The sequence below is a fragment of the Moschus berezovskii genome, chromosome 6 (genome assembly GCF_049115385.1).
Source record: "Moschus berezovskii isolate FMDL1 chromosome 6, NW_MosBer_1.0, whole genome shotgun sequence".
In the NCBI taxonomy this organism is placed as follows: Eukaryota; Metazoa; Chordata; class Mammalia; order Artiodactyla; family Moschidae; genus Moschus; species Moschus berezovskii.
This window is the reverse complement of record NC_142465.1, coordinates 83958397-83971513: the sequence shown is the minus strand read 5'-3', so window position 1 is coordinate 83971513 and position 13117 is coordinate 83958397. Positions and strand designations below refer to the sequence as shown.

General features: G+C 43.1%; 1 long non-coding RNA gene across 3 annotated transcripts in view; it reads right to left on the bottom strand.

Moving 5' to 3' along the window:
- The window catches only part of LOC148777674 (uncharacterized), a 116303-nt gene extending 106759 nt beyond the window's left edge, over positions 1-9544 (bottom strand). For all 3 annotated transcript variants that reach the window (XR_016037523.1, XR_016037522.1, XR_016037521.1), the window contains exon 1: positions 9318-9544. This is a non-coding gene — a long non-coding RNA (uncharacterized LOC148777674). The remainder of the gene's footprint in view (positions 1-9317) is intronic.
- Between the last annotated feature and the right edge of the window lie 3573 nt (positions 9545-13117).

Genomic DNA, 13117 nt, shown 5'->3' with positions numbered 1-13117 from the left:
TGCAGTGTTGGTCCTCCCCACATTCAATCTCAGCTCAGACTCCGCCTGCGCAGGGCGGCTGACCTATCACTCTCTATCACATCCCGTTTCACTCTCAAACACATCCTGTTTCATTTCCTCTTCATAGCACTGACATCATTTCTTCACTGTAGATTATTTAATATCTGTTCTCCTCTACAGGAAGGGAAGGTACACAGGGTCCTCATTCACCAAGACATCCCTGGTGCCTAAAATGTGCCGGGCACATGGCAGATGCTTAATAAATATGTGTTGAATGAACGACCAATGAGATGGGAAAATAAATGATATAAATGGTCAAAAGAGGGAATGACTAGGATCAAAGACCCTGAAAAGAGGAGGTTTTTCTGGAACTTCACAGAAGACGTAAGCTGAAGTGGTAAAGTACTAACACTACAAATTGAACTTTCATATTTATTAGAATTCTTGTCCATTAGAAACAGCTTCATTTAGTGAGAATCCATGCTGATAAATCTGTCAGTCTTCATAGCTGGATCAGAAGAGACAACACCAACACTACAAAGGCTTTGGAAAATCCTGAACTCTAAAAGAATCTCCCTGCCTCCTCCTAAACATGTCTTAAAGGCAGAGTCCTCCAGGCTTCTTCCCAAATGTGTGTTGTAATATTGGGTTGGTCAAAAAGTTCCTTCAGATTTTTCATACGATGTCATGAAAAGCCCAAACTTTTTGGCCAACCCCAAAAATTTCTAACATAAGAAGCAGGGAGAGATAGCAGGGAAGGTAGAGCCCACCTACCCCAGAGAACTAGGAACACCTGCGCTCTTGTGCTCAGGGCTCTTGCACCACGGAAGCAGCAATATTTTCTCCTCCTAATTGAGGCTTCACAGACTCACACCTAACCTCCCCTTGTTTCTAAGTAAGGGCAAAAAGCTGGGCTTCTGCTACCTTCTTTTTCTCCCTTTCCACTACTCCTTTTTTCTCTAATCTATGAAAAGAAGGGAGAAGGCAGTGGTGGTGGGGTGCGGGCTACAACTGATTCAATGCTTCACCCTTCAAGTCACCAGAACTGTACAAAGTGCCACTGAATATTGAAATTCACAGAGATGAGGAGCCCAGCAGGTACCTCATCGTGGACCACATGACTTTCAGACACACTGGGAACCCAGAGCTCTGGGCTTCTGGTACCAATGGGGAGGCAGCCACTCTAATTCCTCTGTGAGAGGACCACTGCTGCTTCCAGTTTTCCAGAGAGGATGTGCTGACCACAAGAGGGACCAGAGCTTCCATGCTGCCATGCTCCCATGGATGACCCTAGCACCCCTGATTTCAAAAACCTTTGAAATTGAGGGAAAACAAAGTCAAACAACAAGGCTTGCAACAAGAAACAGCAGTCCCTTGGCCAACCCAACCCTTTCCCAAATCCCACTTCCTAAAAGCAACATTTTTACCTACTTTCAACCCTTTTTTATATTTTTGCATTTATATTCTCTCATCCCTTTATTTTTTTATACTATTTACCTTCACATCTTAAAGTAACACAATTGTACAACCAGTACCTGATTTTCCAATTTTCAGCATTATCATATTGACTTTTTTCTACAGAAACTAGGATTTGGCCTCCTCACATCATCCTCACCAACACCTAGCCCCACACAGGCACACACACAAACACACTTCCCTTCACCTGCGCCCTCCAAAGACTACTCTCAGTTAAGTCAGTTTTCAAATGTCTTTATTATGACTATGGAAATATTGTTCACTGCTGATCCACAGTTTACTACAATCACATTTTTATTTCTTAAACCACACTGGAATATAGTTTCATGCCCATAAGATGGTCAAAAATTAAAAATATGATATCCCAAAGTATTGATAGGCAAGTAGCACAAAAGGAATTCTCACACGATGTGGCTGTGAGGAGGAACGGCTACATTCAGACTGTGTGACTAAGGAGGTTATTTTCTTATCTCTTTGTATAAAGAGGATAACAGCCTGATTGGGAGCATTCAGTGGTTTCATGCCTGTAATAGCCTGGCATATTGACTGGCACAGGGTCAGGACTCAAGAAACATTAACCCCTATTAGTCAGGTGTCCTGTTACAGCTCTCATTCTACAATTATCACAATGTAATCAAGTGTTCATATCAAGTTACTCACATGATATTTATCTCAACAGATCAAAAGCTCTTCAAAGACAAGAACCATACCTGTTTTGTTCTCAGTTATACCCTTAATGCTAGTGGAGGGCTATGCACAAAATAAATGTTTTGAATGAATGGATGAAGAAAGGAAGAGTGAGTGAATGGGTACCTTCACCAGTGCAGAGATGCTGAATGTGAGGGTTAAAGCTTTCTTTTAAAGTATAGACTTGGAAACTCTGAGCTATGAGGCTCTTAACCTACATATCAGCAATGTGATTCCTTCCACAGTCTTGGTAGTTTGTTATGATGAAGGTTTAAGAATGGTTCATAGAACGGAAGCAAGAATTATCCCTCTTTGAAAAAAAGAAGCCTGGTTCTGCAGAGATGGGATGAAAAAGAGTAAGGAGTGTAGGTTAACAGTTGACTGGAGAGTCACAAGACCACAGGAGACACTAATTCACAGATAAAGCAGATCTGGAGTGAACCAGGTGAGACTGTTTGCAGTCCTTTGTTGCATTCATTTGCTGTCTGAAACAAAGCAAAGGAATTTAGGAGGGAGCTTTGGAGTGCATTTAAGAAGAAAGGGGAAAGCAAGGGAGATTAGTCAGGGGCTTGATCTCTGATAAAGAGTGTGACCTACCGATTGCTATACAAAATTTCATTAAATTATTCTTCTAATTAAAGGGAAAGAAAGGAAAGAAAGCTTAATATGAAGGAAGGAAGGTCCTCAGACTCATGGCATTTGGATACTGGGGTATTTGGCATAAAATCCATGCTCAAGATGAGCTTGGGTTAAAAGGATAACTAGGCTCTTTGCCTTTTACAAACAGCTGGGATTTCCAGAGAGCCAACAGAGTAGCAGGTTCTATTAAATGATCTCCAATTATCAGCTTCACAGGCAGGAAAGTGATTAAAATTTAATGGCATATCCCAGCTTGTTCCCATTCAACAGAGCTGCTGTCATCTTCCTGTCAAGGATAATAAAGAAGTGAGAAATGTTGAAAAGAAAAAAAAAAGGAAGAAGAATGTTTTTAAGGTAAAATTCTTCAGCTGACAATGTAGGAGAATAAATCAGCCATGATAAGAAAAAAGATCAAAAGTGATTTTGCCTTATAATTACTGATGTGAGAGTCTGTATGTCAAACGGTTGCTATTTATGGATTTAATAAGGAAAGAAATTCTCAGTATGTGCTTCAACTCCTAATATTCTTAGTCAAGATATTTTTTTATCAATACCCCACATATTAAAATGCCGATGCTTTACCCTTTGTTTTTTTATTTTTTTAGTTAAATGGGCTAATGAAATGAATATAGTTGTGTTTTAGTTTGAATATGATGTATGGCGATAAAGTCAGGTATGACACTGACTTTAACAGTGTACCTACATGCTTCAACATGACCCTATGCAGAATTGCAATAGGAAATTGCCAGAACTGTTTGCGGCAGTTTTTTCCAGCAGCATCACTGGAGGAAGTAAATAGGCTCCAGGGTCAGTAGCATCCCTTGTTGGACAGCACCCATTGGGATGCATGAGTCACAGCTGAAGCACCTGTCTGGGGCTCCACACTGGGAAGACAATAAGAGGCTCTTGAAAAGTCTTAAAGACAATATATGTCAGGCTCTGGAGAAGGCTGGGAATCACATGTATAGCATGAAGAGCTAGAAGCAAAGGATGTGTGTGCAGCAACTTTCTTTGGTGATCTTAAACTATAAATTACATCACTGTGACCGTAGCATCTGACAAACACAGTAGCTTTCCCTGTGTGATCAGAAGCTAATCATGCAGGCTACAAGATGGACCTTTGAAAGTCTTGATTATACCTGATCTTCATACCAAGTTGTCACAGACACAGATTTCAGGGAAGCTTCTACCTACTGGGAGCCAGCAGCAGCCAGTCTGGGTAGTGCTGGGCAGTGATAATTGTCCATCCCATGTGGTCCCTGAGTGCTGCTCCCATCAACAGGGGCACCTCTGCTTTTCTCTTTCCCACCCTCAATCTCCCTCTTTTTCTCTGCTTGTGTCTTGTGCCAGTCGACTATTAGCAACACTTACAGCCTAGGCTCACTAACCTTACTTAGGAACTGGCAGTTTCAGAAGAACTTGTGCTCTCAGAAAGCTCAGAAAGAAGATACAGAACTCTTCAGAACACACACTGGAAATATCATCATGGTGGTCTCCCCAACACATACCCACATCCCCCTGCAAAAAAAGACTTGTTATTCCAGCTGCTGGGACCGCTAACAAACTCTTTAGAGATGGCTCCAGTGGCAGGGCTGCCTCGCCCAAGTAACAGTCCTTCCCAGAGCAGCAAATAACCAATGACTAACAGAGAATGAGATGGCTGGATGGCATCACCGACTCGATGGACATGAGTTTGAGTGAACTCCGGGAGTTGGTGATGGACAGGGAGGCCTGGCGTGCTGTGATTCGTGGGGTCGCAAGGAGTCGGACACGACTGAGCGACTGAACTGACTGACTAATCAATGAGGGAGTATAAATATATTGATCTTAAGGACACTTTTTCATAAACATCTGCAAGCAAAATTTCATTTCAGAATCATCTCTCTAGGACCCAGTCTATAACACTTACTATCATGGATGATCCAGGAGAAAAACAGATGCTAAAATGGGGTTTTGGAACTGGATCATGGATCACTCCCTGTCCAGCAATAAGGACCCTCTCTCTCATGGTAGGTGAGGCCCAGATAGCACCTGGCATAGGGCAGCTGTTCCATTTTTTAACCTTCCAGCAGTGGTCAGTTGAGATGGTATAATGATAGAAGGGACTGCATTGGCTGGCGTCAGATATAAAAGGGAAGGGGCAGATACAAGATCATGGAATTACCTGGTTATTGCTCTACTAGAGGAGGCAGCAAGGGCAGGGAGGTAGGTAACGAGTAGCTGAGAGATTACTGACTAGTTAAATGTTATGTGTGAGAACCTTCTTGCATGCATGATAAGTAGCTTCAGTTGTATCCAACTGTGTGACTCTGTAAACTATAACCTGCCAGGCTCCTCTGTCCATGGGATTCTCCAGGCAAGAATACTGGGATGGGTTGCCATGCCCTCCTCCAGGGGATCTTCCTGACCCAGGAATTGAACCCATGTCTCTTATTTCTCCTGATTTGGCAGGCAGGTACATTACCACTAGCACTGCCTGGGAAGCCCAAGAAATTCCTTCAGTTCAGCTCAGTTCAGTCACTCAGTTGTGTCCGACTCTTTGCGACCCCATGAATCACAGCACGCCAGGCCTCCCTGTCCATCACCAACTCCCGGAGTTCACTCAAACTCATGTCCGTCGAGTTGGTGATGCCATCCAGCCATCTCATTCTCTGTCGTCCACTTCTCCTCCCGCCCCCAATCCTTCCCAGCATCAGAGTCTTTTCCAGTGAGTCAACTCATCGCATGAGGTGGCCAAAATATTGGAGTTTTAGCTTTAGCATCAGTCCTTCCAATGAACACCCAGGATTGATCTCCTTTAGAATGGACTGGTTGGATCTCCTTGCAGTCCAAGGGACTCTCAAGAATCTTCTCCAGCACCACAGTTCAAAAGCATCAATTCTTCGGTGATCAGCTTTCTTCACAGTCCAACTCTCACATCCATACATGGCCACGGGAAAAACCATAGCCTTGACTAGACGGACCTTTGTTGGCAAAGTAATGTCTCTGCTTTTTAATATGCTATCTAGGTTGGTCATAAGTTTCCTTCCAAGGAGTAAGCGTCTTTTAATTTTATGGCTGCAATCAGCATCTGCAGTGATTTTGGAGCCCAAAAAAATAAAGTCTGACACTGTTTCCACTGTTTCCCCATCTATTTCCCATGAAGTGATGGGACCAGATGCCATGATCTTCGTTTTCTGAATATTGAGCTTCAAGCCAACTTTTTCACTCTCCTCTTTCACTTTCGTCAAGAGGCTTTTGAGTTCCTCTTCACTTTCTGCCATAAAGGTGGTGTCATCTGCATATCTGAGGTTAATGATATTTCTCCCGGTGATTTTTTTTAAGTAATTAATTTATTTTTTATTGGAGGCAAATTATTTTACAATATTATATTGGTTGGTTTTGCCATATATTGACATGAATTCGCCCCGGGTTTACATAAGTTCCCCCTCCTGAACCCCCCTCCCACCTCCCTCCTCCCTTTATCCTCCCTCTGGGTCATCCCCGCACGCCAGCTCCGATTCCAGCTTGTGCTTATTCCAGCCCAGCATTCCTCATGATGTGCTCTGCATATAAGTTAAATAAGCAGGGTGACAATGTACAACCTTGACGTACTCCTTTTCCTATTTGGAACCAGTCTGTTGTTCCATGTCCAGTTCTAACTGTTGCTTCCTGACCTGCATACAGGTTTCTCAAGAGGCAGGTCAGGTGGTCTGGTATTCCCATCTCTTTCTCAAAATTCTCCAAGCCAGGCTTCAGCAATATGTGAACCGTGAACTTCCAGATGTTCAAGCATGTTTTAGAAAAGGCAGAGGCACCAGAGATCAAATTGCCAACATCCTCTGGATCATGGAGAAAGCAAGAGAGTTCCAGAAAAACATCTATTTCTGCTTCATTGACTATGCCAAAGCCTTTGACTGTGTGGATCACAATAAGAAACTCCTTAGCAGCCTACAAAGAAGCTTTCCCCCACTGCAGAGAGGGCAGAAGAAGCTGAGGACCAGAGCCAGGTTTGTCTGAGTAGCTGAACTCTAAAAATTTGTTACTCTCCCAACTAGGAGGGATCTGCTATGCCAAGGTCAGGTTCCTGGTTGAGAAAGAATGGGAGTCCAAATGGATGAAATATGTGGGTTGATGACCACTAAACATCTTGACTTCATAGACCAGAGTCCCCAGAACACATTAGAAAATGACAAAAATGATCCACTTCTCTCTACCAACTACTAACACTCCTATCCTTCCTTAAAATGATGCAGTCGTCTTCCCACTGGAAGCTAATATGTATCCCTGTCAGAAGTGGGATGATACTCCAAAGCTATGGCAAGAGCTATCCAGCCTGGACCAGCAGGAATACACACTGAACTGTATGCTGAGGGTGCTTGGACAAGAGGGCCAGGGCATAAAGTTGAATGAAGGTGAGATTATCATTACCTAATCTTTGCAAAGATTCCAGGAGATGGTATGAACTCGCTTTTAGCAAGCCACCAAAAGCATGAGAAAACACATGCCTAATACTAATTAGGAGAAGGCAATGGCACCCCACTCCAATATTCTTGCCTGGGAAATCCTGTGGACAGAGGAGCCTGGTGGGATATAGTCCATGGGGTTGCAAACAGTTGTACATGACTTAGCCACTAAAGAGCAACAACAACAAAGCTAAATTAGATAAGGTCAGAATTGAATAATAGACCATGGTGGAAAATGGCTTAAAAGGCTCAGATGAGAGGCAAACCAAAATGGATATTCTATGTAAAGCCTGAAAACCCACCAGATAGTTATATTCTCTAAGAAGGCCTGGAGGATATACATTTGCAAAGTGAAAGTGTTAGGTGCTCAGTCATGTCCAACTGTTGGTGACCCCATGGACTGTAGCCCACCAGGCTCCTCTGTCCATGGAGCTCTCCAGGCAAGAATACTAGAGTGGATTGCCATTCCCTTCTCCAATACCATTTGTGAAGGCCAGAAGAAACAAACTAGTAAAGCGGTCATCAATGCCCCTCCTCTTTGGGCCAGAAGGAGAGGCCATTACACAGGGAGGCTTGCTGATTACAACACGAAAGATAGGATCTCAAAGCAGTAGATGCCACTCAGCAGAGTATCTTTCAAAAGCCAGGTGAGAGCCATTTTCATAATAAGCAGCAAGTCGAGAGCCAGAGGGACCTGAGCCACAGAGAATTATTGGCAGGGTTAATAGAAGCCAATGTCCTATGGACCAAAAAGAAGGGCAGTCAACAAGGATATTACTCAGGTTGTTGTCATTTAGTCACTAAGTCATGTCCAATTCTTTTGCAACCCCGTGGACTATAGCCCACCAGGCACCTCTGTCTATGGGATTTCCCAGGCAAGAATTTTGGGCAGGGTTGCCATTTGCTTCTCCAAGGGATCTTCCTGACCCCGGGGTCGAGCTCATGGCTCCTGCTGCATCTCCTGCATTGCAGGCAGATTCTTTACTGTTGAACCAATAGGGAAACCCAGTGGGGTTGTACCATCAAAATAAACCAAGCATGGATCATCAGGAACCTGAAGAAAACATAACCAATTTAAAGTCAGAGTCACTTGCAGAGTTTCCAGACATGAGTGAGTTTTTATACATGGAACCCATTGACTGAAGAAGAGGGAAAGTTTCTTTCTGAGAAGGAGGGAACTCTCCAACACCTTCTAACACACACCTAAGTGAACACAAAAATGATTGCTCTGGTCCTTCCCCAAAGGAACCTATGACCGTTTACTTGCATAAATATACACTGAGAAAAGGTCCAAACATTTGTGAGGACTATTGGACCCAGTGCTGAATTGACACGGATACCTGGAGCCCTGAAGCATCATTATAGCCTCTCCCTTAGAGTGAGAGTAAGCAGGGAACAAATGAATTCTGTTCACAGTGAGTATTCAGGATTTACAGACCCACCACGTGATCATCTCCCAAATCCTTGCCCAATTTTATTATATTTGGATAAATGTAGCAATCCAGGGCTTAGAAGAGCATGATTAGAGCTAGACTCCTGAGTGACGAGCATCTGGGTCCTGTCACCAGGTAAGCCCCTAATGTGGGCAGAGGTACTAGCTGAATGTAAGAGAGATCTAGCCTGGGTGCTAAGGAAGAGACATGATTAGCAATGGAAACCCTGAGACCATCTCCACCGGCGAGGCTACAACTTCTTCTCACTTATCTTTCTCTTCCAAGTTTCTCCCAGGAAGAGGTACACTGGAGTCCTGGAAGAGCTGTCCCAGAATGAATAGGCAAAACTGGATTCACATAGGATGAGGAGTGTGTGCTGGGTACTTAGTTGCTCAGTCATGTCCAGCTCTTTGCGAGCCCATGGACTGTAACCCACCAGGCTCCTCTCTCCATGGGGATTCTTCAGGCAAGAACACTGGAGTGGGTTGCCATGCCCTCCTCCAGGGGATCTTCCCAACCCAAGGATCGAACCCAGGTCTCCTGCATCGCAGGCAGATTCTTTACTGCTGTCTGAGCCACCAGGAAATGGACGCCCCCCTCCCACCCCGCTGAAATCTCCCTCCAATGAAGAACTCACCTGATCCTGAGAATGCTGTCAGCAGACAGCTGTTAGCTGTCACACTACTCAGGGATTGCCTTAGAAGCAGAACACTGTCTTGTCCACGGTCATATCCTTTCCCAAAGTGGCCCACATCCAATGACTGATTGATGCAAGGGTATTCAAGCCTGACCATCTCAACCCAACCCAGAACAACTCTGAAGAGCCATTCTAGCCAAAGAGCTCTCACCTAGACTGTCATTGGGTCTGCTTCATACCTTAATGATTCCCTTGACCCAGTTCTGCTTCCTTCCCCTCCTCCACAGATACTAATCTCAGTGACACTCCTTAATAAATATTGTGAGACTACATTTTATTCCAGAGTTTGTGCCCCAGATACCAACTGACAGCAGGCATTTAACCTCAGTGTTTTCAACTCTAAAATGGTAGAAATACCTACATTGTTCATTTCACAGGGGTAAAAGACAAACGGCATAATCTATGTGGGAGCACTTTTGAAACCATCAAGAGTTAAACAATTAGAATCCTGTGATTACAGCATGTTGTTAGTATGCAGATAATCATGGCCCTAATTCTTCCATTCTGTATATTTTTCTAGTGTGATCCAGTTTTTGAAAACACACCACCTGATGTGAGGAGCCGATTCACTGAAAAAAAACCTGATGCTGGCAAAAGATTGAATATTGAAGGCAAAAGAAGTGGGTGGCAGAGGCTTAGATGGTTAGATAGCATCACCGACTCAATGTATGTAAATTTGAGCAAGTTCCAGGAGATGGTGAAGAACAGGGAAGCCTGGTGTGCTGCAGTCCATGGGATTGCAGAGTCAGACACAACTTAGCAACTGAAAAACAACAACACAAAAACTTGAAAGCTATTATGTTCTAGCTCTAGGGTTCATTTGCTACACTGAAAAAGGCAGAAAGGATTTTGAGTATAATATGAATCTTTTTTCTCCTTCACAAATTAAAAGGCTACCTTGGGACTTCCATGGTGGTCCAGTGGCTAAAATCTGGTGCTCCCAATTCAGGGGGCCCAGGTTCAATTCCTGGTCAGGGAACTAGATTCCACACAGTGCAACTAAGACCCCAGGCAGCCAAATAAATAAATGTTGAAAACAAATTTTAAGCTACCTAGTTCCATTATTTGTTTTTAGTTTATGGATTTGTATCATGTTGTTTATAAATTGCTGGGAGTAGTGAAAAAATCTTAAATCTGCCTTCACAGATTTTAAAAATAAACAAGACGAAGTATTAACCAAAACAAAATATTGGCCTCGATCAGTTTGTTCTTTGCCATCAGTGTCCACTCAATGAAGCAGGAGTGCTCACCACCTGTTCTCTCCCTGGGAGTGAGTAAACAGTCCAGCTTTGCTCTATTAATTAACTTATGGGCAGGAAATGGGGTGCCAAGTAGGCTAGCATCTCATCATTGTGTGCTGGTAATCTAAAAAGGTAGCCTACTGGTTTGCAAATGGGTCCAGCTGCCTAAATCTATTGTGGTTGCCCCAAAAAGATGATGAGACAAAGATCTTTTGGATGAGCTCTTTACCATCTGAGCCACCAGGGAAGCCCCTTGGATGAGTTGTCTACTCTCAAAATATTCAGTGGTTTGATTAATCACACATGATGATGACATCTTGCCACTCTTCATATTTGATGCAACTGTCATTTGTTTTGTGCCAGACCTTAAGGTCACAGACACTTTCCCTAAACTGAGGCAGCTCATCACTGAGCTGAGAATAGAGACTCAAACACAGTCCACATCTGCTGGGCCACTTGATATTAAAACCCCCCAGAACATGCCCTGATTAATACTTTTCCATTCCCTGCATCACAAACAAGCCAAATCCATCTCTAATGACAAACTCTACACATTACAGGGTAGCAGCCAACAGTGGAGAATGAGAGCCAGTGGGAAGATGAGTCCACTGGTACTTAACACAGAGCCTGAAGCACTGAAAAGGTGCCCGTGAGAACTTTTCACTGACAGTGAACAGTTGAAACTTCATCCCCTAACAGCCAAAGTGTGAAAGTGAAAGTGTTAGTCGTTCAGTCATGTCTGACTCTGTGTGACCCCATAGGCCGCCAGGCTCCTCTGTCCATGGGATTCTCCAGGCAAGAATACTGGAGTGGGTTGCCATTCCATTCTCAAGGATAACATCCCGACCGAGGAATCAAACCCAGGTCTCCAGCATTGCAGCAGATTCTTTACCATCTGAGCCACCTGGGAAGCCCAAACCTCTCTAAACAGACAAAAACCTCTCTAAAATCCTGGAAACACAGTGATTAGTGATTGCATTAAGCACTAAGAGCAAGCTGGAATTCTTGGTAGGTACTTCATTAACTAGTTTTGAAAAGAAGAAAAAATGTGTAGAATATCTGAAGTGCATTTAAGAATCTAAAGTTTCTACAGAACATAGTTTAAGAACATGATCTAAAATATTAATTTAGTTAACAAAAAGTTATTTGTATCTAATTCCTTTTTGTTGTTTAGCTTCCGTGATTATCAGTACTCTGTTATTTTAGTGTTCTGATACATTCTTCTGTATCATCTAAACTACATTTTATTCCTTCTGGTGTATTTTCCGTTTCAGATATTGTATTCTTCATCTCAGGTTCTTCTTTATATTTCCTAACTCTTTGCGCTATTGTCATTCAGTTGCTCAAGCATGTCCAACCCTTTGCAACCCCACGAACTGCTACACACTGAGCTTCCCTGTCCTTCACTATCTTCTGCAGTTTACTCAAACTCATGTCCACTGAGTCAGTGATGCCATTCAATAATCTCATCCTCTGTTGCCTCCTTCTGCCTTCAGTCTTCCCCAGCATCAGGGTCTTTACCGATGAGCTGGCTCTTTGCATCAGGTGGCTGAAGTATTAGAGCTCCCACTTCAGCATCAGTCCTTCCAATGAATATTCAAGGTTGATGTCCTTTAGGACTGACTGGTTTGATCGCCTTGCTGTACAAGGGACTCTCAAGAGTCTTCAGCACATTTTGAAAGCATCAGTTCTTCTGCGCTCCACCTTTTCTATGGTCCAACTCTCACATCCAAAACTGACTATTGGAAAAGCCATGGCTTTGACTATACGGACCTTTGTCAGCGAAGTGCCATCTCTGCTTTTTAATATGCTGTCAGGTTGGTCACAGCTTTTTTTCCAAGGAGAAAGCCATCTTTTAATTTCATGGCTGCAGTCACCTTCCACAGTGATTTTGGAGCCCAAGAAAATAAAATCTGTCCATTTCCATTTGTTCTCCATCTACTTGTTATGAAGTGATGGGACCAGATGCCATGATCTTAGTGTTTTGAATGTTGAGTTTTAAGCCAGCTTTTTCACTCTCTTTCACCTTCATCAAGAGGCTCTTTAGTTCCTCTTCGCTTTCTGCCATAAGGGTGATGTCATCTGCATTTCTGAGATTATTGATATTTCTCCCTGCAATCTTTATTTCAGCTTGTGCTAAATCCAGTACAACATTTTGCACAATGTACTCTGCATGTAAGTTAAATAAGCAGGGTGACAATATACTGCCTTGCATACTCCTTTCCCAATTTTGAACCAGTTCATTGTTCCATGTCCATTCTAACTGGTGCTTCTTGTCCTGCATACAGGCTTCCCAGGAGACAGGAAAGGTGGTCTGATAGTCCCATCATTTGAAGAATTGGCCACAATTTGTTGTGATCCACACAGTCAACGAAGTAGATATTTTAATAATATTTTAATAATCAATGAAGCAGATATTTTATTTTGGAATTCCTTTGCTTTTTCTATGATCCAGTAGATGTTGGCAATTTGATTCCTGGTTCCTCTGCCTTTTCTAAA